Genomic DNA, 25,049 nt, shown 5'->3' with positions numbered 1-25,049 from the left:
AAGATGTGGCACATATATACAATGGAATATTACTCAGCCATAAAAAGAAACGAAATTTAGTTTTTTGTAGTCAGGTGGATGGACCTAGAGACTGTCATACACAGTGAAGTAAGTCAGAAAGACAAAGAAAATACTGTGTGCTAACACATATATATGGAATCTAAAAAAAAAGAAAAAAGGTTCTGATGAACCTAGTGGCAGGACAGGAGTAAAGACACAGACGTAGGGAATGGACTTGAGGACATGGGGAGGGGGAAGGGTAAGCTGGCACGAAGTGAGAGAGTAACACTGACGTATATACACTACCAAATGTAAAATAGGTAGTTAGTGGGAAGCAGCTGCATAGCACAGGGAAATCTGCTTGATGCTTTGCGACCACCTAGAGGGGTGGGATAAGGAGTGTAGGAGGGAGACTCAAGAGTGTGGGGATATGGGGATATACGTACGGCGTATAGCTGATTCACTTTGTTATACAGCAGAGACTAACACAACATTGTAAAGCAATTATACTCCAATAAAGATGTTAAAAAAAAAGAAAGAAAGAGGGAGGACTCTTTTAGATTAAAAGCATATAAAGAGGGCTTCCCTGGTGGCGCAGTGGTTGAGCGTCCACCTGCTGATGCAGGGGATGCGGGTTTGTGCCCCAGTCCGGGAAGACCCCACATGCCACGGAGTGGCTGGGCCCGTGAGCCATGACCGCTGAGCCTGCGCGTCCAGAGCCTGTGCTCCGCAACTGGAGAGGCCACAACAGTGAGAGGCCCATGTACCGCAAAATACATAAATAAATAAATAAAAGCATGTAAAGAGATTGACGGGACCCAGGGCACACTACCCCAAAACATGGAAAACCATTTCCTCCTCTACAAGATATAACAAACAAATGCAATGCATACAACTTTATTGGATCCCGTTTAGGAAAAAAACAAATAGAAGAGATATTCTTGGGACAATGGGGGAAAATTGAATAAGAACTGGATATTGAATGACATAAGTGAATTAATTATTAATTTACATTGGGTAACATCTTACGGAAAAACCCGAATGAATTTTTTGGCCAACCCAATATTTAAGAGGTAAGTGTTATGATACCTGCAATTTATTTTTAAATGATTCAGCGACAGTATAAAATATGTATAGATAGTTCATTGGTGAGTGATGAAATAAATATGGTAAAATCATAAAAATTGTTTGATCTGGGTGGAGAGTATACAGATATTCATTGTAATTTTCTTAAATTTGTCTCCATGTATGAATAAGTTCATAATAAAAAGGTTAGAGAGATAAAAATCAAGTGTGTAAACTTCTGCTTAACCTCAGTTTTTTTTTTAAGGACACCACAAATTATGTAAATTAAATAGGTGAACTTCAGTCAACTGTCCTACAAATTCAAATCAGTTTCATTCAAAAAGTGAGTTTTATTCATTTGTTGAGTATCTACTCAGTTGATAACATTGCATTCATGCAATGCTGATTCAAAAGTGATGGAGAAGACAAGAATACAGCGTTTGGGATTAGGATTAGCACATGTTAAGAAATTAGGATAATAACGAGAGTTGGAGAGTTTAAGAGTAATGGGAGATCTCTGAGGACTGCACTAGTGGGATCTTGAGCCTATCCTTTAAAAATGGGGAGGATTTGAAAAGGAAGAATTAAAAGATTACAGTTGAGTGAATCAAAATGAGCAAAGACATGGAAGTGAGGAGGAGTTTACATGTTTCATAAATCAAAGATATAAAACTGTCATTCTAAACTTCAGATCTCTTGGAGAATACTGGTACTTCTTCACTGAGTTGGCATAATTCCAGACTAAAAGTAAGAAATGTGGTCAATGCCACAATATTACAAGTAAATGCATGATTTCCTTTAGGTTTTTTGAAATTTGAAAATAGCTATGTTAACCAAAATTTCAGAAATGGAGACTTAATTGAAATGAAAAGGTGCTTATTTGGGGCCTTTATAAGCCCCCCCACTTTGTATTTGGGGTTTGTTAGGACTGCAGCCCAGGAGACACAGATTCAAAAAGCACTTGAACTATTATACAGAGCGGAGGAGGCTTTTAAAGGCGAAAACAGCAACGGTACATTAATTACATGAATTGTTTATCAAGAATTATAATTGGAGCTGGCAAGAAGTACAGGTGCTTGTTACATAAAGATTAGTTGGGGTCCAAAATGGTTGCAGAGTTACAAGGGGAAACTCTGAGACCCATAAGGTTGCGGTTGGCAGGTGCTATTCTGAATATGGCAGGTGGTGTCCTTGAGTCTGGTACAATTCAAAGAAAGTTCAAGGCCTCAGAGATGGTGCAGAGATGTGTCTAAGACTAGATCCTGAATGGCTGCCCAATGCTTTTTTGTATGCCTGAACTGTGAGCTCTTAGGTTCCTTTGATTAATTTTGCACACCATTAGAGGTGCTAGCTACTAATGCAGGGGCTGGTAACTTTCATTGCCAGTAGCTATTAGGTTCTTTAGGTGTGAGGAGATGTTGGTCTGGGCTAATACGGTAGCCAGTAACTAGTGGCAGCTGGTAAAATAGGCCTCATGTAAAAGCTAATCTGGGCCCCTCCACGAGGGCCTCCAACATATAAGGGAGATGAACAGATGATCTCTCTGCACATTGTACGGAGTTAGGCAGGCCATGAAGTCGTTCTCAGAAGTATGGTCCCTGGTTCTTTTTTTTTTTTTTTTTTTTTTTGTGGTACGCGGGCCTCTCACTGCTGTGGCCTTTCCCGTTGCAGAGCACAGGCTCCGGACGCGCAGGCTCAGCGGCCATGGCTCACGGGCCCAGCCGCTCCGCGGCATGTGGGATCCTCCCGGACCGGGGCACAAACCCGCGTCCCCTGCATCGGCAGGCGGGCTCTCAACCACTGCGACACCAGGGAAGCCCGTCCCTGGTTCTTATAAGCATTATCTTAGCCAATTTTAATGACGTTCTTTTTCACATAAAACTAAGGCCTACTTGAAACCTGCTGAGTTATCGAGGGTTATGAGGTTCTGATATTCATAAGCTAAAATTAGTGATTTGTTAGAATTTAGTGAGGACTAATGCAGTGTTTTTCTAGGAAGATAGGGTGCATGCAAAGCTATAGCATATGCACATAAATGGTTGGCGGAAATTCCCACAATTTTCAGGAAGGACACTTTTGTTATCATTGCTTCATCAGTATTCTTTTAGGTTGGTTATGGTTTTCCAAAGTTGCTGTTCTTCCATTCCATGCTCAATTAAGCTTCAATAGGGGTTTTGATTAACTAACAACATGCAGTACTATATGTTTGCATCAATAGTGTTTTAGCATGGAATTTTACAATATTTAGACTTCAGAATATGTACACATTGTTTAAATAATAAATAAGTCATACTAGAATTGCAGAAATAGATGCATACATAATCTCCCCCAACTTTCCCATTGAGTGGTACTTCATTGTTATCTGCAACTCTTTTTCCATTGGGAAATGAGAATGAGTATATAGGAAAGCAAGTATAGGGTGTAGATTTTTCTAGAGTTTTCTCTACTGCCTAAAGCTGTCATTGGCAAAAACTGTTTGAGACCAACAGTTCTGTTCCTATTACCTGCTATTAATAAATGCCAGGGCTTTCTCTTTTTATGAACAAAACAGCAATCTAAATTATACAGGGTAAATTTGACAAATACTATGATCTATTAATATTAAAATATCCATCTGTTTACATTTCTTCTCTAGAGTATAAAATTGCTAATCTGAGAAGCAAGACACTGATGGCATTCAGACAACAGAACTTTTCTAAAAGGATTGTTTTAATGGTCAACCGTTAAAAATCAACCCAATGAAGTGATGTAAGAATTATTTGCTGTAGTAGTAGTTAGAAGTGACAGCATGATCTACTTAGGATATAAATGATGGCTTAATTTGTCTGAGAAACTACTGTTTCAAAGTGTTAAATTGAAATTTTATATCTGTACATATGTTACATGAATATATAAAATGTATATGAATATTAACTATTAAGCTTATAATAGATAGAATGGTAAAATGTCTCTTTTTTTTTCTTTCATCATGCACTTTAGGATACCTAAACTCCAGAAAATTCTTTGCTCTGTTAAAGATTAAGCCACAGAAATTTAGCATGAGTGATTGCTCACTGTTCTGTGTAATCTGAGTTTACGGGTGTCTTTCAGTTATGAGGATGGACCATAAAAGATGCCGTTGATAGGCTGACTGGTCTAAAACTGACAGAGGTGTGTTTGGCCCAGGCAATTTTTAAAAAGGAATTGAATTAATTCTTAATATTGAAAAACTGGGAAATTTACATAAAAGTCCAGATGTGAGGTTTCTCTTGGGAAAAAAATAAAGAAGAGGAATGCTTTTGCCACTGGGCCTTTATTCACTACTTAGCCAGAGTGGTGAATTAGCTGGCCCATTAGCTGGATACTTGTTATTCCCTGACACGGATACTGAGGACCAACTGCCATTTAATATCATGCTAGTGCTGTATGTTTTCTTATACTCACGTGCTTCACTCAGTTACTGCTTGGCCTCTGTAGGCATTTGAGTATAGGATATCTGAGTTAACTTACAGAGACCTTGGGATATTTATGGAATTTCACCTACTGTATTATCATGTAGGCTCAGTCCCATATAAAAGTGGGAGGCGGGTCCCAATTTCAGAATGCTGCCCCTGTATTTTTAAGGAAAATCCAACTGCAGTTGATTTCTATTCAAGTATAATTTCATTTGTTAGCTAATGTTACCGTGTTCATTAAAAATACACTGCCTTAAACATTTTTCCAGTTATGTTCTGTGGAACTCCAGAAAATGGTGACTGGAAAACAAATGCCTCTCTAGTCAATTAATTTAGGGAAGCACTGAACAGTAGTGTCTCCTCTTGATTCTTAATGCATAGAAGCGTAGAGAAGGCTCTGAGAAGTCCTGGAGCAACTTTATTTAATGGTTAATCAAATAAACAAACTTATTTGGCAGAGGAAGATTTCTTTCTCTGAAAAATTATTCACTGAAAAATCTTCACTTGGAAAATGCCTCATCCATCCCTCCATTCATTCATTCAACAAATAGATATTGAATACCCACTATGTGCTAGACTCTGTGAAGAAGACAGAGATGGCCATGACCAATATTTTTACATTATATGAGCCCCTCACTTCTCATGAAGGCATTAACTGCACTATTTTTTGTTTTGCCAGTAAGAGTAACTTTGTTAATGGAGAGTAAGAAAAAGTTGGAAAGAAACATTGACAAGGGCTTCCCTGGTGGTGCAGTGGTTAAGAATCTGCCTGCCAATGCAAGGGACACGGGTTCAAGCCCTGGCCTGGGAAGATCCCACATGCCGCAGAGCAGCTAAGCCTGTGCGCCACAACTACTGAGCCTGTGCTCTAGAGCCCGCAAGCCACAACTACTGAGCCCGCGTGCCACAACTACTGAAGCCTGCGCACCTAGAGCCTGGGCTCTGCAACAAGAGAAGCCACTGCCATGAGAAGCCCCCACACCACAACAAAGAGTAGCCCCCGCTCGCCACAACTAGAGAAAGCCTGTGCACAGCACCAAAGACCCAACACAGCCAAAAATAAATAAATAAATTTATAAAAAAACAAAAAAACACTATAAAAACATTGACAAAACTGGCTTGTTATGGGGAATTATATAGAAGACTGAATGGGGAAATCGCAGTGCCTTGAAAGAGGCAATAAACTTGAGCAAGCTTTGGGGAAAAGAAATCTTATTTGGGGCATATGTATCAATTAGGATGTTTTGGGCTATGAATAATAGAAAATTCAACCAAAGAGACACATATAATAAGGAAAATTATTCTCTCCCTTACTGAGAAATTCAGGGATAGAATGATTCCAAGGTTGTTTAATTCAGTAACTTGACATCAGTGATTAAGGTCCTTTCTACATTTCCTCTCATGCGCAGTGAGCTGGTCTTTCTCCTCAAGCTTGCCCCTCCATAGTCACAAATGGCTGCCACAGCTCCAAGCATCACATCCTTATAAAATAATAATAATAGCTAAAATTTACTTCATACTTTTATTTATTTATGTATTTATTTATTTGGCTGCATTGGGTCTTTGTTGCTGCACGCTGGCTTTCTCTAATTGCGGTGAGTGGGGGCTCCTCTTTCGTTGCTGTGTGCGGGCTTCTCATTGTGTTGGCTTCTCTTGTTGTGGAGCATGGGCTCTAGGCACACAGGCTTCAGTAGTTGTGGCTCGCGGGCTCTAGAGCGCAGGCTCAGGAGTTGTGGTGCACAGGCTTAGTTACTCCACGGCATGTGGGATCATCCTGGACCAGGGCTCGAACCCATGTCTCCTGCATTGGCAGGCAGATTCTTTTTTTTTTTTTTTTTTTTTTTGCGGTACACGGGCCTCTCACTGTTGCGGCCTCTCCCGTTGCAGAGCACAGGCTCCGGATGCGCAGGCTCAGCGGCCATGGCTCACGGGCCCAGGCGCTCCGCCGCATGTGGGATCTTCCCGGACCGGGGCACGAACCCGTGTCCTCTGCATTGGCAGGCAGACTCTCAAGCACTGCGCCACCAGGGAAGCCCGGCAGGCAGATTCTTAACCACTGTGCCACCAGGGATCAAAAATTTTCATTAGGGAAATTTTCAGACACACACAAAAATAGACAGTGATATTACATAACGAACCCCATGTACCTACCACATAGCTTAAACAGTTCTCAACATTTGGACTATATTGCTTCAACCATCCTTCCCCTGAATGTCTTTAAGTTTCAGTTTTTAGTCCTCTGATTTCTATACCATCTTCCTCAGAAATTTGTCCCATTCTTGTGACTCCCGGTACTGCCTCAGTGAATCTGAGCCTCAAATGTGGAGCACAAGCCCCTTCCTTTGAAGAACCTCACTTAGTTGATGTATAGGGGGAGGTTTAGTTACCCTCCAGCCCCAGAGATTACTCTTGGTTAGTCTAAACTATCTATGATAATTTCATTCCCCTTAGGGTGATTTGGTTTAGGAATGTGCATGTGATGCAAATCAGGCTAGCTAGTGACACTTGAGGGGCAAGAGGCAGGAAATGGGAGGTTCTAAAGAGTTGTCCTTACCCTTATAAGGGAACATGAAAAAGGTATGCTCTTTTGTTGGAGCCAGACTGCCTGCAGTTGTATCTCAGTGATGCCACTCACTATTTAGGTAACTCTGAACAAGTTACATAACTTCCACACCTCAATTTTCTTATCTGTAAAATAGAATGACAGAAACAATTCATGGCGTTGTTGTTGTAAGGAACAAAGGAATTAATATATGTAAAGTGTTTAGAACAGTATCTGGCCTATCAAGTTGGAGACTCTGGAAACTCTCACTTGGAAGGGACTTCCTGTCCTTGCTTCCCCAACCCCTCTGCGGCCTTGTACCTTCCGTAACCCTTGTCTAAGGTTTGAACCCACTCTGGGACTTTGAGACAAGTTCTGGTCCCAGGCAGGGAAAACATAAGAAACCCTAGTTTGGCCTCTCACTGGTTCGGTTTCCATTCATTTCTGCTGCTGATCTCCCCTGGCTGTTCTCGGATTCTCTGGCTTCCTCTCCTGTCGCCATTTCTACTTGGCCTCAGAGCCTGAATTTCTCAACCCTGATCTTCAATCTTTCTGTGGCCAGGTCCTGATAAGATACCTTTCTCTGGACTAGTTATCTAACTGCTGGGGTCTCTGCTATTTTCCAGAAACATAAGGCCTTTATCTAAAGGACATTAAATGTGGGCCTTATTATGAAACATTTTAAACTAATAGCATTCAAGTCCGGCATGTCCCTTTCATCATGAATTTTTCATTTGAGAGTTTTCTTACAACTATATCCCTCCATACTTGTCGCTAATATAACCAACCTGTGACTTTACTCCTGTGCTCATCACCGTGATGACTGCTTCATCCTGACAGTCTGCTTAGATTCTCAAGATCAGCACTCGTATCCAGCTTTAATAGCAGGAGGTAAAGAGCTTTCAGACAAGGTAAACAGGAAAGGAGTACTTGCAGGTGTGGAAGAAAAATAAGGGAAAAGTAGCCCAATGTTTTCCTTTAGGTTTCTGAAACATGAGCAAACTACCAGATTGCATAAGCAAATGGAAGTGCTACCAAGAAGCAAAAGACGAAAAGTTGGCAGAAATGTAGTTTACTGTAAAAAGAAAACAAAATATAACAAAGCAAATGAATAATGTAAATGAGTTTGGGCATAAATGCTCAACATAAATGCCTGATGGTAGTTTTATACAGCCAAGCATGTTTAAACATTTTGTAGTTTTGCAGAATTTATATCGCTGGGCTCCAAGTAAAAAGTGTTTCTGATAACACCCCCGTGTTGTAACCATAATCTCAATGATCTCTTATGCATGACACTCACCTTAAAACACAGAGGCGCATCTAGCTCTGAGGCAGCCAGCTTTGGCCTCCAAGGCTGTGGGGATTGCATGCAGGATGGCGAGAGCTTGATCAACTTCCTGTCTTCAGAGGAAGCAGGGCAGGGCCTGCCCAGCCTTGGCAGAGTGGTGTTGAGGAAGGGGAAATCATCCAGTGAACCACTCGAGATCCCCCGAATTCAATTCAATAAGTGATTATTGAGCAGCCACTGTGTACGATGTACAACAAAAGAAATAACGTCTTTGCTGAACTGGAGATTACTGTCTCACCAGGATTATTACTCCTCAGAGTTTACCTTTTCTTTTCTTTTTTTCTTTTTTGCAAAGGGGTCCTTTGGTGAATCCTGTGGATCCCTTCCCAGGATAATGTTTTAAAATACATAAAATAAAGTTCATAAGATTTCAAAGGAAACCAATTATATTGAAATAGTCATCAAACTTATTAAAGAAGCAAATTTGTGATACAGTGGTATATATGTTTCTTCATGAATAAAAAGATCTAATGGTGAGTCTAATAATTCCTGTAATTTCAAAATAGTGTTGATTGTAAATATTTCGAGAGCTCTGTAACAACTCTAATGTGATATAAAGAGATCAGTAATCTATGATGATGATAAAGTCACAGTACAGTTACTGCTACTGTGGTATGTTGTCTACATTCATAAGAAAGAAAGGCTAAATTTCAGTTAGAGGTTAATAAAAATAAATGTGTAACTTTTTTCCCCTCCAAATTCATAAACTTGTGAATTCAATCCCCTTGGACTCTGTGGACCTCAGGTTAAGAACTTCTCATTGGGGGTGTGTGTGTGTGTGTGTGCACATGTGCTCATACACGTGTCCTTCAGACGGGGTAGCATGTTGGAATTATAAATTACCTAAATAATTAAAATATGAGGTAGAATAGGGTAAGTGCGGTAGGATTGCAGCAGCAAAGTGCTACAGGGATTCAATAGGGAGAGGAAATCTGAAAAGGCTTAAAAATAGGTAAAGGGGAAGAAAAGAGAGTGGAGAGAAGGGAGGCAGGTATATTAGCTTCTGGGTCATCCTTTTCTTCCCATCCTCCTACTCCTCAGCTCATTAAACTACCACTGGCTTACTTTTGGAGCTGGCCCTAGGTGGAGTATGATTTAGAGCAGTTCTCAAACAGTCTGATGTCAGTATCCCTTTGCACTCTTATAAATTATTGAGTATCCAAAGAGCTTTTGTCTGTGTGGGTTATATCTATAAATATTTATTATACTATAAATTAAAATTGAGAAATTTAAAAATATTTATCAATTTATAGTATATGTTACATAAATAGCATTTTTTGGTGACACATCACTATTTTCTGTAATAACAAAAATATTAGTGAGGAAAGAGACATTGTCTTATATTTTTGCAAATCTCTTTAAACTCTGGCTTAATAAAAGACAGTTGGAGGGGCTTCCCTGGTGGCACCGTGGATAAGAATCGGCCTGCCAATGCAGGGGACACAGGTTCGATCCCTGGTCCGGGAAGATCCCACATGCTGCGGAGCTACTAAGCCCATGCGCCACAACTACTGAGCCTGCACTCTAGAGCCCGTGAGCCACAACTACTGAAGTCCGCCTGCCTAGAGCCCATGCTCCGCAACAAGAGAAGCCACTGCAACGAGAAGCTCATGCACCACAACAAAGAGTAGCCCGCACTCGCTGCAACTAGAGAAAGCCCACATGCAGCAACAAAGACCCAACACAGCCAAAAAAAAAAAAAAAAAATCCTAGTTAAAAAACCAAAAAAAGACAGTTGGAATCTGTATTTGCTTTTGCATTCAGCATGTTGCAAAAGCAACATACTGTTACATAGCCCCTGGAAAGCTCCACTGTATTCTTGTGAAAGAACAGGAGTGAAACAGGCAAATAATGTCTTAATATCATTGTGAAAATAGTTTTGACCTTGTAGACCCTCAGGGGTCCTCAGACTTTGAGATCTTTGATTTAGGGATTTCTTCGAACATTTTTCTTCTTTGTTTTATGACTTGAATTTTCTTCAACTACGGAAAAAGACGAATTCTATAACTAGAAATACATGATATGTGTGTGCTTGTTGTCTTCAAATATATGTGTGTTGGATATCTCTTGGTGTCCCTCTAGACATCCGGGTGTCCCTCCATTTCTCCATCTTGTTCTGTGACCTATATGGATAGCATCAACAGGCTCCAGTTGGGTTTGGCCAATGGGTAGCACCTGTGGGAGATCAAAGGGAGGGAGGAGAGTGAGGCTGGGGTATTTATCCCCTACTTGAAGAGGGCTTACTTTGTCCTTCACCACAGGTCAGAGTTCTTGTCACGGAACCCTCTGCATACAACGCTCTCCAGGTACAGGTTTCTGGAAGCCCTTCCTACTCTCATCCCTTCAGGAACAGAGGTGATACCATGCTTCCCTATTACTAGCCTGAGGGGATTAGACTTTATGATTTATCTCTACCCTGCCTGCATCTTTGAAAATAGTCCCTTTATTACACTCTCCTCAAAATTCCTAATTTGGTTGCACCAACTGTTTCTTGCCCAACTCTGATTCATGCAAGCTTTGAGAGTTACATGACCTTAGGGATAAACTTCAGTTAAAGTATCATCCATGGCGCCAGATCCACTTAACCTTATGGAAGTTAGAAAGCTGTGAAGCCCTGGTGTCTCAGAGCCTAAGGTCTTTAATGGCTTGGGAATGAAAGAGCTAGGTGCGTTGAGGACCTACTGGTATCTGCAAAGATTTCTTGGTTTTGCCTCTGCTTGATTTTACTTTCATCTGTGCGTGCATACATAAAACAGAAACATGGCTGCAAAACTATGTTTGGATGAAGACCAAATATATATTTCTTATTATACCACAATATCAGTTAATTAATTCCACAGGCAGCAATGCCTATCACCTACCATAGTACCTGATTCACAGTGAACGCTTAATACATATTTGTAGAGTGGAGCTGGTGAAATTTTTTTAAGAAAACAGGTTTATTAGTGGAACATTTCCAGTGGTTAAGAAGGGAGAGGATCATTCTGCTCAAATCAGACTACTTGAAGTTTGATTCTGAAGCTCCTTGTCAGAGAATATAGAGAATATAGTCTGCATATAACAGACTGCATATAACATCTGCATATAACAGGCACGTAAATATGCTGAATGAATAAATGAAATTTCTTCTCTATGACATATATTCTGATTCAACTGTGACAGGCACTGTATTTGGTGCTATTATATACCATATCTCATTTAATCTTTAAAATAGTCACGTGAAGTAGGCAGCACTGGATTACCAAGTGTGGGCTTAGTGCCCCAGCAAAACTGGGGCACCCAAATTTGGAAAAAATTGATATCTGATGTCTTATTTAAAAAAGAACTTGAGAATACTATAGTCAACATTGGAAAAATTAGAACCTTTTCTACATTACGTTTAGTATTATTTCCATTTTAAATTATGTATTGGGGAGTGCTTTGTATTATTACTGAGAGTGTCTAAAGCTCTTCATCTGACTTTGGAAGATGTTATGATTGCTATTTTACAGAAGGGCAAACCAAGGCTTGTTGACTAGCTGAAGATAGCTTAGTTACTAGCTGAAGCCACATAGCTAGTTTGTAGAAGAGCCCACTATGATGGTATTCAATGTTTCTGACACATTATATATGTTATAATGGTACACATCAATTTTGTGAATCTTCTTGGACCTTCTCTATTGGTTCAGTGTTTTAATTAGATAAAGTATATAACAAAGTTAACCTAAAATCTTTTTGATCCCTGTTATATTCTCAGCACCTAGAACAGTATTCAAAACATCCTTATTTTTAGTGATTGAAAGAATGCATGATGAGCCCACCTAAATGATTGTGCTTTGTATTAATTTTGAGGTCAACCAAGGGAAAGTGAGAAGGACATCAAGCAGACCAAGAAAATTCTCTGATGCCCTTTGCGGTTGCTTGGATTCTCAAGACAAGGGTCCCTAGATGTCTCCATTTTTATGATCTTTAGCATGATTCCTGTTTTGGAAGCTGGGATCCTAGATTCCCTTACCCCTATATAAGGTGTGTCAGGCAAAGGAGTATGATTTAAAGAAACAGATTTTATAAGTCATTGAAGAAATATTTCCTGAGGACTGTATGATCCCATACTGATAATAAAGGGGACAAGGGAGAGGCAAAATCTAAATGGGTCTACTTCTTTTTCTTATTATTTGTCTTCCCAAGGTGCAGAAGTAGGGAAACTGAATTTTAGTTTATGGTGTCTTCATTACCTATGCTAGAAGGTCTTAATTTTTGGTGTTCATAAAAACCACCTTGGGGAATCGTTTAAAAATTCAACTAAGTCTTGTCCCCAGAGTCCCTGATATTATAGATGTGAGTGGACCCAGGAATCTGCACCCCAGGTGATTCTGATGCTGGTGGTCTAGCCACCATGCTGTAAGAAACACTATCCTTACACAAACTTGAGTAGATCAAGACATCTGAATTGCAATCAAGTCTTTATTTCTGCCATCCTCACCATGGCTAGGACAACTGCCCTATTCTTAAATTTGCCCTTCTCCCGCAAACACTGACAGCCCTTAAGCTGAACAGCACTCTGTTGGATCTTACCTTAAATTGTCTACCCAAACCAATTTACACCGAAGTATGAATAAGGTTTAAATTCTTTTTCAGGGAATTTTCATTAAAAAAAAAAAAGTGTCTTAAGGTACTAGAATGCCTTCATTACACTCTAGTTATCATTCTTTTGTTGGGGGTGGAGGAGGGGCAGATTAACCTGGCAGTACCTTTTAGTCTAATTCAGTTGCTGGAAGAATTAAGTCCACTTCCCTCACCCTCCTATTGAGTCATTCATTCTAGACTAATCCTGTATCTTTGTGAAGCCTTCCTCCGTAAACTTACTCACAGGAGATCCTTTACTTCACCGTCACCACGTTTCAGTTATAGCACCCATCATCTTATACCTAATTTTTGTACTTCAGCTCTCCGAACAGTGCCTGGCAAATAGCAGGCGTTCAATAACTGTGGAGCGAACGAATGTCAAAGACTAGGCCAAGAGTTTCTAAAATCAACGTTGACTAAGAAACAAAACACGGAAATGTCAAGGGCTGAATGCCAGGCAGTGCGGGCCGAGAAGGAATAAAAATAACCCCTAACAGCACAGAATCCTCCTGAAGGGATCGCCTGTCTCATTTTCTCACGTCGCTTTTTGTCCTCTCCTGACACCCCAATTTCCCGCTCTCTAACTCATTTTCTTCGCTTCTGGGGACAGGTTAGGCAGGTATCCCAGTTCAGCTGCTCTGATTGGTCGGCGATGATTTCATTGTTAGGGAGCATCCGGGCCTTTCCCCTCCCCGCAACACCCCCTCCAGAGCCCTGCCTCCCGAGGTTCCCTCTCCCGCGTGCGCCCCACCCGCTGGCTAAAGCAAAACAACCGCCTCTCCCTAGATCGCTTCTTGTCCTCGCCTGCGCCTTCCCTTCCCGTCTCGACGTCTAAGAGAGGCGTTTATATCCTCCAATGGGGGCCTAGTAGGACTTTGTTTGCCAATCAGCAGCCAACCCCCTGCAATTCCGGGTGGGACTAGGCCTCCACACCTATAATTGGACAGCCCGCTGGCTCCTTTATGGCGTTTGTTTTACGCGAGGCTTGGAGGTCAAAAATAAAGGGACATGGTCCTCACAGAACGAGAAGCCTCCGCAAAGACTCTGGGTTTGACCGTTTCCGAAGACTAGCCAATCGCTTTTCGAATACTTCCCCGCCTTTTGCGCGTTCATTTAAAAAAAGCCGGTGTGACGGACTTGGAAATTGGTTCCGTGACGGACATGTAGAGAAAGCCAATGATTTAGAGTTCGGGCCACCCTTTATACCAATAAGAAAAGACTATCGCTAGGACTCGGGCTTTGAGAGGCGGAGCGCAGGTGGGCGTTATTTGATTGACGACGGTCTCTACGTATGGCTGTTAGGGTGGGTTGGTCCCTGACGTCCGGAGGTATAGCAGAGGCGGGGCTGAATGAAGTAAAGGGTAATGAAGGGTTGGGTCTCACTCAGTGGGCGGTGTTTGATGGATAGTTGACCTTGCCAATTGAAGGTGGTCACTGATGCCCAATGGGAAATTAGGAACACAGAGGAGGGGCATTGTGGGCGGGGAAAACTAAGGACGGCGGCACAGGGGCTGCGGGACTGGGAGGGAGGGCGGTGATTGACGGGCCGTCCAGCAAACCGGGTACAGCGAGATACCGCGCGGCGTGCCAATGGGTGGGAGCTGGGGGTGGGGCTCTCCGAGGGGCGGGGAAGGAGAGGGTGCGGGGAGGGGGGTTGCAGAAGGAGCCGAGCGGCTGCTGCTCAATGGCGGAAAAGCCGCCGGTGTTCTGACCGCTTCGTCCCCCTAGCAGTTGCGGGGGAGTTTCCTGCCGGCGCGGCTGGAGTCTCTGTTTCTCAGGGTTCGGTGGCTGGAAGATGCTCCAGAGAGACGAGGCTGCGGCGGAGGAGGTGGCGGCGGCCGAATCGGCAACGGCGCTAGGGTGGAGAGAAGGCGGCAGCGGCGGCGGCGGCGGCGGCGTGCGGGGCCCAACGGTGTAAACAGCCCCGGAGGCGGCGGAGGCGGTGGCCAAGACCCCGAGGGGGAAGCGGCGGCTGAGCCAGGGTCGCGCCTCCGTTGGAAGCCTGGGCTGAGTGCAGCAGAGGGGTTCTGCGGCGGGCGCGAGCGGACGCCCTAGACCTCGCCTCCCTCCCTCGCCCCAGGTAAGGCCGCTGGGCGCCCCGCCGCAGGGGGAACGGCTCGCGGGCACCGCCGAGGCCCCGGACCGTTTTCGGGGTGCCGCCGAGCTGCGGCCGGGACCTCTCCCCGCTTAATCCTCGCCTCTTGCCCTCGGCCGCGGAGCCCAGAGGAGCGGAACGCCGGGCCTGGCTCCTGGCTAGGCCCCTTCCCCAGCCGCCGCCTCCGCGCTCGGCCGAGGCTGGGAGAGGTTCGGGGCAGGGAATTTTAGTTTGCTCAAAAGCCTGGAAGTAAACTGCTTGTCCCTGTTCTCTGCGAGCATCTCTTTCACCTGAAAGCACTGGGGCTACTCCAGGCCGTAACTCGTCCCTTCCTGGTGCATGCCTGTTTGAAAACACTACCTTTTCCCATTTGTTTCCTCATTAGCTTCTGCCTTCCTCTGCTCTCCATTTCACTTCCTCGTTAAATTTTCTTTCTCGCTCTTCTGTCTGCGCGTCTCACCACCTCCTTCCTCCTTAGCGACTTTATTTAAATCGTTTCTCTTTTTCTTCTCAGGAGACTCCGGTCTTCTCTTCCCTGTCTTCCCCAGCAATCCTTTTCGGGTGTCATTCTTTTTACTAGTGAAGTTCTTAAATGAAACTGCTATCGTCAGTATCCCAAATCTACCAGAGGCCCATTAAGAATAGACTCACCAGCTTTAAGTGGCAGATCAGTTTCTGATTTCACCGAGCCTAACATCCTTTTTAAAAAATTGTATTATTAAATGTAGAGTGTGGAAATAGCCCTGAAGTTATGTTTAAAATGAAGGGCTCAATGAGTGTTGGAAATAGTTATTTCATTTTTCAAGTTGCATGACCTCTAATGTCAGATTGAGCAGATCTAGAACATTTTTGCCCATCTTGTTTGGCAGAATGCTTCTTAAGCGTTTTGATAGCGGCTCACATTCATCACTATTCAAGTTGGCTTAAAAACAATTTGAAAACTTTAGAAAAAAGACATGAGAACAGCTAGGAAGCTGTTTTGATGAAGTCACTGTTAAATACCTTTTAAAATAGGCTCCACATGTTTAATGTATCAAAATAAAGTTGGTGGGAGTCTTGTAAAAAGGATTATTTAGGAATTTGAGTAGTCTTAAGAGTTATGTAGCTATTTTGGGAAAAACATTCTTTTTCTGTTAACAAACGTTTACAACTCCTGTGATGTGAGAATTACCGAGGTTTACTGTGGGATTAACACAGGAACTCATTTTATTTGAGCTACTGCATGGATGTGGAAGTGGTAAATTGTTCAGATTAGCGTAGATCAGTATGTTCTAGGAGATGCAGAAACATGTTATCAACACTGAATGTTAATAGACATTATTTCATTTACTTTCTCTGTTGTGCAATAGCAAAGTTCCTATTGTTGGCCTGCTTTTAAATAGAGCATTTCTAAATAAATGGTGAGGCAAGTTGTTCTAATTATTATAGTAGTCTTTTCCAAGTGTATAGCCTTTTAAAAAGATACAGTTGCAGTTTTACTATTAAAATGGTAATTTCTTTTTTAAAAAAATTTATTTATTTAATTTATTTATTTTTGGCTGCATTGGGTCTTTGTTGCTGCCCACGGGCTTTCTCTAGTTGTGGCGAGTGGGGGCTACTCTTCGTTGCGGTGCGGGACTTCTCGTTGCGAGCAGGGGCTCTAGGCATGTGGGCTTTAGTAGTTGTGGCTCATGGGCTCAGTAGTTGTGGCTCGCGGGCTCTAGAGCTCAGGCTCAGTAGTTGTGGCACATGGGCTTAGTTGCTCCGCGGCATGTGGGATCCTCCCAGACCAGGGCTCGAACCCATGTCCCCTGCATTGGCAGGTGGATTCTTAACCACTCTGCCACTAGGGAAGCCCTGAAATGGTAATTTCTTAAAGGAATAATATTGTAGGCTTCTTGAATGGACAAGGGGTTGTTTCAATAGAACTTTTATTTAGTATTTAGAACAGATTTTGTTAGTCAACAGATTTTCTTTCAGGGATAATCCTGATTTTTACTGTGCTTCTTACCTTCTCTCAGTGTCTTCTTTATCTTTTTTTTTTTAAATGGTTGTTTGTCTTTTTTCCTCTTCATTTATTTTTGCTCTCATAAAAAGTCTTACTACAGTTTCTGCAGTGTTTATGTTGCACTGTCAGCATGGAATAGTATTTTTATTTGATCTTTCATACCCGTTAGTTAAGATTTCCCCAGTTTCTTGGACATTACCCTTTGGATTTGTTCATGTTGTGATTATTCTCTGTGATGTGACCATCAGAGCTTTCAACACCTGTTTTCTTATACTGGGTGATTTCTATAAAGACTCCAGGAACAGGTGAAAGCCTTTTCAGTTTGTCTGATAGGTCAGTAAATATTAGCTTATGTTAGTAATTCACATGTAATTACCAAATCCCTTAAGATTACAGCATTTGAAGGAATAATATAGTGTCTAAAATATCTGTGCTTCTAAGAACGCCTCATTCACAAGTTGACGAGGTCAGAAAAAGTGGCTGTCGTTGAAAGTTTATTTTCTTATAACGTACATTTTTTTAATGGAGTTTTTTGAATTAAAATGTGACGCTGATACACTATCTCTTGGCATTCGTGGAAGAGTAGAATTTGCCATAGTATTGTTTAGCGATTGTGGAGTTTCATTGAAAACTGGCTGAGCCAGTAGTGGAAAGATTGCAAACATGTCCTTGTAGATGGATTGGTAAACATTTATTGCACGTGATACTGGGAGTGAATGTTCCCCCCCATACTCAGTGGTGGTAGTTACATGTATTATCTACATTATATGAATATTTGTATATTATACGTAATTATTTAAAAGTATTTTTTGACATTATCTAGCATAGAAGGTAAATAAAATAGAACTCTACAGTAGTCCTTCATAAGATATTAATAAGGTGAATAAAATTCACTTATTAAAATATACATGGCATTTTACTTTTTTGTGAAATATGCCTTTCACAGTTCACTGATTTAAGGAAAAATTAGTAGGGAAACAACTGAAGTATCAGAGTTCTAAGAGTTAAAATTTTTTTAAGTTCCAAAATTCTAATAGGAAAATTTATTTAAGTAATACTTAGGTTAAAATTACAATGAGTGGTAAGAGAATTTTGGGGAATATGGATTTTTGATGATTTTTCACACTGTGTGGATTAGGAGGATTGAGTAATTGGGGATATGAATAAGATTCCTAGAAATTGAGAAAACTACAAAAGTGTAATCTGGATTACTACCCGTCTCACTATCCTGTACTCAAACTGAACGGTGAAGGTAAAATAGTGTCGATTTGGGGAGTATTGATTTTTATAGTTTTTGCTTGACTGTCATAAAATTTATAAAGTAACAGAGCTTGTCATCAGCTTCTAGCAGCTGATCTAACAAGTACAGGTGAAGAAAAAGATACATGGGGGCTTCCCTGGTTGCGCAGTCGTTGAGAGTCCGCCTGCCGATGCAGGGAACACAGGTTCGTGTCCCGGTCCGGGAAGATCCCACATGCCGTGGAGCGGCTGGGCCCGTGAGCCATGGCCGCTGAGCCTGCGCCTCCGCAGCCTGTGCTCTGCAACGGGAGAGGCCACGGTAGTGGGAGGCCCGCGTACCGCAAAAAAAAAAAAAAAAAAGATACATGGGGTTCATAATCTGTTTTTTATTCTTGTCTTTGTTGGTGATACTTCTTTACATCAAAACATTGATTTAAAATAAAATAACTTTTGATCTTTCCAACTAATTTAAGTATGCTTATATCTCTGATTAGCCATTTTTGAATCTTCTTTTCAAATGAAACATTTCTAAGGTGATTTAACCTCCTTGTTTAGATTTGACTTGAGTTACACTTTTCAGCATTCTGTCTCTCTGGTTTGTCCCCAGACCAGACCACCACCATTTAGACTAGAGTGATTTGATTAGATAGTTGAATCAGTGTTATAAAAATAAGTCTTCACTGAATTCTTGATAAAGGTATAAAGCTTTCCACAAGTGTAGTCTGTCTACTGTAGTTTCATTTCTCAGGTGTTATGAAGATTTTGAGATTTAGTTTTTAGTATCATCTAGCAACCTAGGAAACAAATACCATGTGGTAGCTCATACCTTTTTTTTTTAAGTTTTCAAGTGTTTTATTTCTCCTCTTAAGTTTAATGTTAATGACAGACATAAACATTTTGCTCTGAATTATGGTAAGCCATGACACAGAATTTCTCAAGTAAATTTTTTTTTCTTTTACTACAGCTAACTTCTGACCACATCTGCAATATCTTAACATGATACCCTTCGTAATAACTTACTGAAGAACCCAGTAGTTTAACAATCAATTGTAGTTTTAGCTTGTTCATATATTTAGACATTTAACATGATTTGTAACATTTAAAGCATAGTTTGCCAATTTCATGCTTTTATGACTTAATAAGTAGTTTAATAGTAACTTGCTAAAAATGGATTCATAGTTTTCTTTTGGAGTATGTTAAAATATCAAGATTATATTTATTGGCTTTAAATTGATTTATTTCTTGAAAATTAAAGATCTTAAAGTTAAGAAACATAATGCTAGTTGGAAAACTTGTTTTGCATCCTTTTGAATAAAAGAAGATCTACTAAAACATGGTCTGAAGTTTAGATGAGAGAGAAACATTGCAAGACTTGTATTTAATATTAAGGAACTTGTTTTACTTTTAGAGATGGGACCAATTACTGGTAGTGATATAGGGAGGGTAAGACCTGTGTCTGGTATTGCTGGTGCTTTTTGTCTATGTAGAATGATCTCCATTTCAAAATAGGCTGTGAATGAAAAGTGCATTTGTATGAAAGAAATATGAAAAACCTTTTCTTTCAGGGAAAACTGTTGTCAAATGTGGTTATGTTATTAGGTATAATCAAGTTTGTTATATAAGAAAAAAGCCAAGTGTATAGAGTTTGTTTGATAGGTAGTACATACCTGAGAAGTAGGTTTGATAAATTTGTGAAGTTCTGAGGGATTTCAAAGAACTTTTAAAAGCTTGAGGGTAACGTCACTGATTCTTAAGTATAATTGCATTTTCTTGGTGTAGGTATGTATAAGTGCGCTCCTAACCTTGAAAAGGGATGGTTAATAGATGTTCTTATGAATAGGAGAATCTAGGAGTGTCCATATTACTCATGGGTGCTTAAGCTATTTTGGCAAAGAGTTTTTCTTTTTCCCTTTTCTGATTAAAGCAATCAACTCTGAGTTAAGGAACTGGTGCTATCTATTGAACACAGGTGGCCCTTCCTAGTCTCTTACAAAGAGCAAATAATTAAACTCAAAGCAACTCTAAATGATAGAATGTGTGGGAGATCAAGTTTAGATATGAGAGGCTTCTTGTTACTTTTACTTCTCTAGGCTACCAACCCATTGAGAAGTAAAAAAATTCAGTAGAGCTTAATAGTATTTAGTCTGTGGGCTACCCTCCTCTTACGCCCCAATTATTCTTGCATTCAGAGTGCCTTCTAATATGCAAGGTTCCATTCCAGGCAGGAGGCCCAACAAAATAGACACAATCCCTGCCCTCGGAGATCTTCTGTTCCGATAACAAACTCTTCCTTAATTTACATTACAACTCTGCTTCCTTTGTGGATGATTTAATTATGAGTGGGATTTGGCATGTATGGTGTTTTCTACACTTTGCTGAGAAGCTATGATTAGAGCTTTACTATTTTTGACAAGAGAGAGGGAAGAAGAGTTTTTCTGTAACTGGACAAAAACTGGAATATGAAAAGAGGAAGTAGGAAGGGGGAAATATTGTTGTACCTAAGATTAAAATGTGAGCCAAAGATAAAAAAAGAAATCCCTACATTAGGCATGAGGGAAGCTGGGGGAAACACCATGTACTGTCCAACTTTGGATAGAGGGGTTCTTGGACAGGAGAATGGGAGAAAAGATGGGAAAATGGGAGGAGGGTAAACAGGTCTTTTAACAAGTCTGGTTTAAATAACTTGGGATGTACCTATAAAATATATGTTATTATTTGTGTTTAGAAAAGACCCTGTTGTTTCTCTTCTTTTGCGAATATAGCTGAAAGATTAATGGTTGGCCAGTAGTGTCTGAAATACTGTCACTGATTTGTGACTGCTGTTCTGTCTCTAGTTATAAGACCGTTCTCTTGAAGATAGCTGATGGAGTCAATCTGTCTCTTAGGTTTATTGTGCTCATATTGATCTGTATATAGCCACTGCGTCCCTTAATTCCGTAGTTGTGGTATATTACTTGAAGTTGTGTCTTTGTCTTCCTGCATTGTAAGTTTCTGGATGAGGATGTCCTCTTGCACTTATGATGAAGTAGGTGCTTAGTTTTCTACTTCTGTTCTTTAACTTTACTAGTGATGATCCAGTTTGGTAAAGATGGCTCTTCTTGAGTTTACGCAAACATTGCACACTTATAAGCATGAGAGATCTTTGATGTTTGTTTTTGTTTTAATGCATAATGGTCTTTTGCTTTCATTAGTGAGTCATTGAGTTAGAGTTTCATGTGATCTTGCTTGCTGCAGTGAATTGAGATCGATTTTTTTATTTTAAAGCAAATCAACTTGTGTTTATTTCAGTGCCCCAATGTAAAAATGAACACTAGTTCCATTCATGACCTAAGATACCTCCTTTATAGCACTCAAATAAGCCTTCAAATTTCTAGTTTCACTTTTAATGTGTTTATCACTTTTATCAAAATTGATGTGCAAAAGAACTTGTACTTTTGAATATATTAAATTTAGTACTGTAATTCAGACCAGGTTCATGAAGCTGTTCAACATTTGGACATCTTTGAGTGCCTGTATTTTAGATGGAAAAACAAGACAAAAACAACCTTACTTGATTTCTTAAATTATCTCTTATAATTGGGTTTGTTTATATGATTCAGAATTTAATTAAAGCTTTGGTGGTTCTAGGTCCTAAATGTAAGGAAACTGAGTTTAACTTCTTTATGTTCAGCTCTTCTGGAGTGTTTTGAATCAAAATGTGAAAGTGAAATGGTAACTTTTAGCTCAGTACATAATAGAGTTAAGTTATACTTTCATTTTGTTTTTGTTTTATAAAATCTAACTCTAGTTCATAAGGGAAGTAGAGGCTTATAAGGATTAAGTGATGATTTAGAATGTTATTGCTCTTATCTTACATCTTGAGTCTTTTTCTCAGAGATAGGTTTGTATTTTAGTTCAGGTTATTTGCTGTTGTACTTTTGATTTGTGTTGCTTTTTCTGCCTCTGTCTTTGCTTACTTGATTTTTATTTAAGTACAGGGTGGCTACCAGGTCTGGAAACACAGATGCATACACAATAAATGGTTTATTGATGTTATAGAATATGTTAAAATAATATTTATGTTTTCAGACTTTATGACCATCCTACAAAGTAGAATTCATGTAGGTGGGTCTTTTGTTTTGGTTCGGATATATATTACATGGCCAAGTTACGGAGTCAGGTATAAGGTATATTTTGAATATAAAGGAGTAGAAATGCATAGTTAATTATAGAGAGCTGTCTGGAATAACACTGACCCTGGGTTTTAAGAGGACTGAAAACGATCTAACAAGGTAAAAATAAGTGTGATGGTTAACTGGTTGTGTGATATTTTGTCTAACAAAGTTTGGGAGATGCTAGATGGCAGTAGCTTCAGGATTATACTTGAACGATGGTCAGAGGTGCTGGCCAAACAGTGATGACATTAAAAGAGTATGTTTTTAGGCCTTAAATCTGTTATCTTCTTAGTCATCTAAGAATGAAAACTGGTCTACATCCACAGACCTAGGTGAGAATTAACTGTTTCACAAATGCGCATGAGGCGTCTTTTCCAAAGATTTAGATACATATTTCTGAATCTTTGCTACTCTATGCTTTTAGGTAATGCTGTAGGATGCTTGGCACCGTTTTGTTGCATATGTTTGTATGTGTATATTAAGTGTAAGAAAGCTTTGTACTAGGAGTGGGCTATGTTTTTGGAAAAAGTTCCAAAAGGAGGAAGGTGATTGGAAGCATAGACTCTAAAGTCAGACCACCTGGATTTGAATCCCTCTTCCACCACTCTGTAGATGGGTAATTTAAAGCAAGTTACTTAATGTTTCTAAGCCTCAGTGTTCTTGTTTGTTAAGTGAGAATATTTCATAAAATTGTTGGGTTGGGGTATTCCAGGTAGTCATTACCATAGAGCCTTGGAACATTTGAGTGCTTTCTCTTATTGCTATACTAAATGATATATGGTAAACCAGGAGGCAGAAGACCCTGTTTGAGGTTCCCACTGAACCTTTTAATGATCCTGTGACTTTGTGAGTTACTTATTCTTTCTCCAATTTAGTGGCTTTAATCTGTAATGTAATATTTTTGCGTTAAGGCAGAGGGTTGGACCATCTGATGTCTTGAGGTTCTTTTGACTCTTAAATTAAGAGTTCTGGGCTTCCCTGGTGGCGCAGTGGTTGAGAGTCCGCCTGCCGATGCAGGGGACACGGGTTCGTGCCCCGGTCCGGGAAGATCCCACATGCCTCGGAGTGGTTGGGCCCGTGAGCCATGGCCGCTGAGCCTGCGCGTCCGGAGCCTGTGCTCCGCAGCGGGAGAGACCACAACAGTGAGAGGCCCGCGTACCGCGAAAAAAAAAAAAAAAAGAGTTCTGTTTTAAGATTGTCATTTTCTACCAAAGTGTAAGCAACACAGGGACAACAACTGTGTTAGTTTTGTGTGCAGATTTATCCATGTATCTATATTATATTCTATAAATAGTTGCTGAATAGATTTTCCCATAAAAACAGTATCTTTCAGGGGGAGGAGAATAGAGAGTAAGAAGAGGGGAGGGAGGTTTGCATTCCTTCTCAAAGATTTGATGCTTAACGTGTTAAAGGTATGAACACAAATTTCCTGCTATTCAATTTTTATTTAGTAAGTAAATATTGTCTGCTAGTGTTAGATACTTTGGGGGACAAAGATTATCTGAGTCTGCCATGTGTGGTATGAGGAAAGGAGTAAACGTGTATATGAATTATTATACAAAGTGAAAAGTAAAAATGCTATAAAGGAATTATCAGTATGTTTTATATATTAAGAATCTTTATAAAATGTATAAAAGTCAAATGGCAGTATAATTAGATTGTCTTACCTTGTAATTGCCTTGTTCTCACTTTTAGAAATCAGATGCTTAAAAGGAAAAACATCAGGGTTGTGAACTTTAGGAAAGTTTAGGACCTTGAGAGCTTTTAGGGAAACTTAAGACTAATATTTGTGGAGGAGATTGATGAAAAAAATTTAATAAGTATATAATCTCATTGCATTCTGGTGTTTTTATTATGAAAATTTTTAATCCTATGGAATATTGTAACAGTACATTGAGTTCATATATGCCACCACCTAAATTCGATGGTATTTTATATTTTTGCCCTATTTGCTTCATCCATAATCTTGCCGAACCATTTAAAAATAAACTATAGACATCATGTACTTCACCCCTAAATACTTAAGTATGAATCTCCAAAAAATGACATTTTCCTCAATACTTAAAATATTTTTATTGTACGTAACACAATTATCTAATCCCCAGAAGTCATGTAATCCCCAATCCAGATGTATATAGTTTTTTCCCCTCCATACCAAGGTCCAGTGAGGATCTTGTATTACATTGCATTTGCTGTTGTGTCTCAATTCACTTTTAAATTTAAACACCAGTTTTAAAAAATGACTTTCTCAAGAGACCAATTATTTTGTAAAACGTCCTGTATTCAGAATTTGTCTGTTTTTTTTAAACTTGTTTAAAACTTAACTAAAGACTGCGTTGAATTCAGGTTAAACATTTGGCTGGGATACTTCATAGGTGATGCTGCTTCGTATTACATCACATCAGGAGGTACAAAATGATTGCGTCGCACTATTTGTGGTACTAAGTTTGATTGCTGGGTTAAGGTGGTGATTGCTAGATGTCTCCATGGACAAGAAACATTTTCTCTTTTATGATTACCGGGTAATTCATGGCATACTTTGTTACTATAGAAATCCATTTCTCCTTCAGACTTTGACTT

General features: G+C 40.1%; 1 protein-coding gene across 3 annotated transcripts in view; it reads left to right on the top strand.

Moving 5' to 3' along the window:
- The first annotated feature begins 14,933 nt into the window (after nucleotides 1-14,933).
- PPM1B (protein phosphatase, Mg2+/Mn2+ dependent 1B) overlaps nucleotides 14,934-25,049 on the top strand; it is an 80,054-nt gene continuing 69,938 nt past the window's right edge. For all 3 annotated transcript variants that reach the window (XM_067703108.1, XM_067703109.1, XM_067703107.1), the window contains exon 1: nucleotides 14,934-15,074. The gene's annotated coding sequence lies outside the window, so the exon portion shown is untranslated. The remainder of the gene's footprint in view (nucleotides 15,075-25,049) is intronic.

This window comes from Pseudorca crassidens, chromosome 14 (genome assembly GCF_039906515.1).
Source record: "Pseudorca crassidens isolate mPseCra1 chromosome 14, mPseCra1.hap1, whole genome shotgun sequence".
NCBI lineage: Eukaryota > Metazoa > Chordata > Mammalia > Artiodactyla > Delphinidae > Pseudorca > Pseudorca crassidens.
The sequence above is the reverse complement of the archived record's forward strand: the minus strand, read 5'-3'. Positions and strand labels throughout refer to the sequence as shown.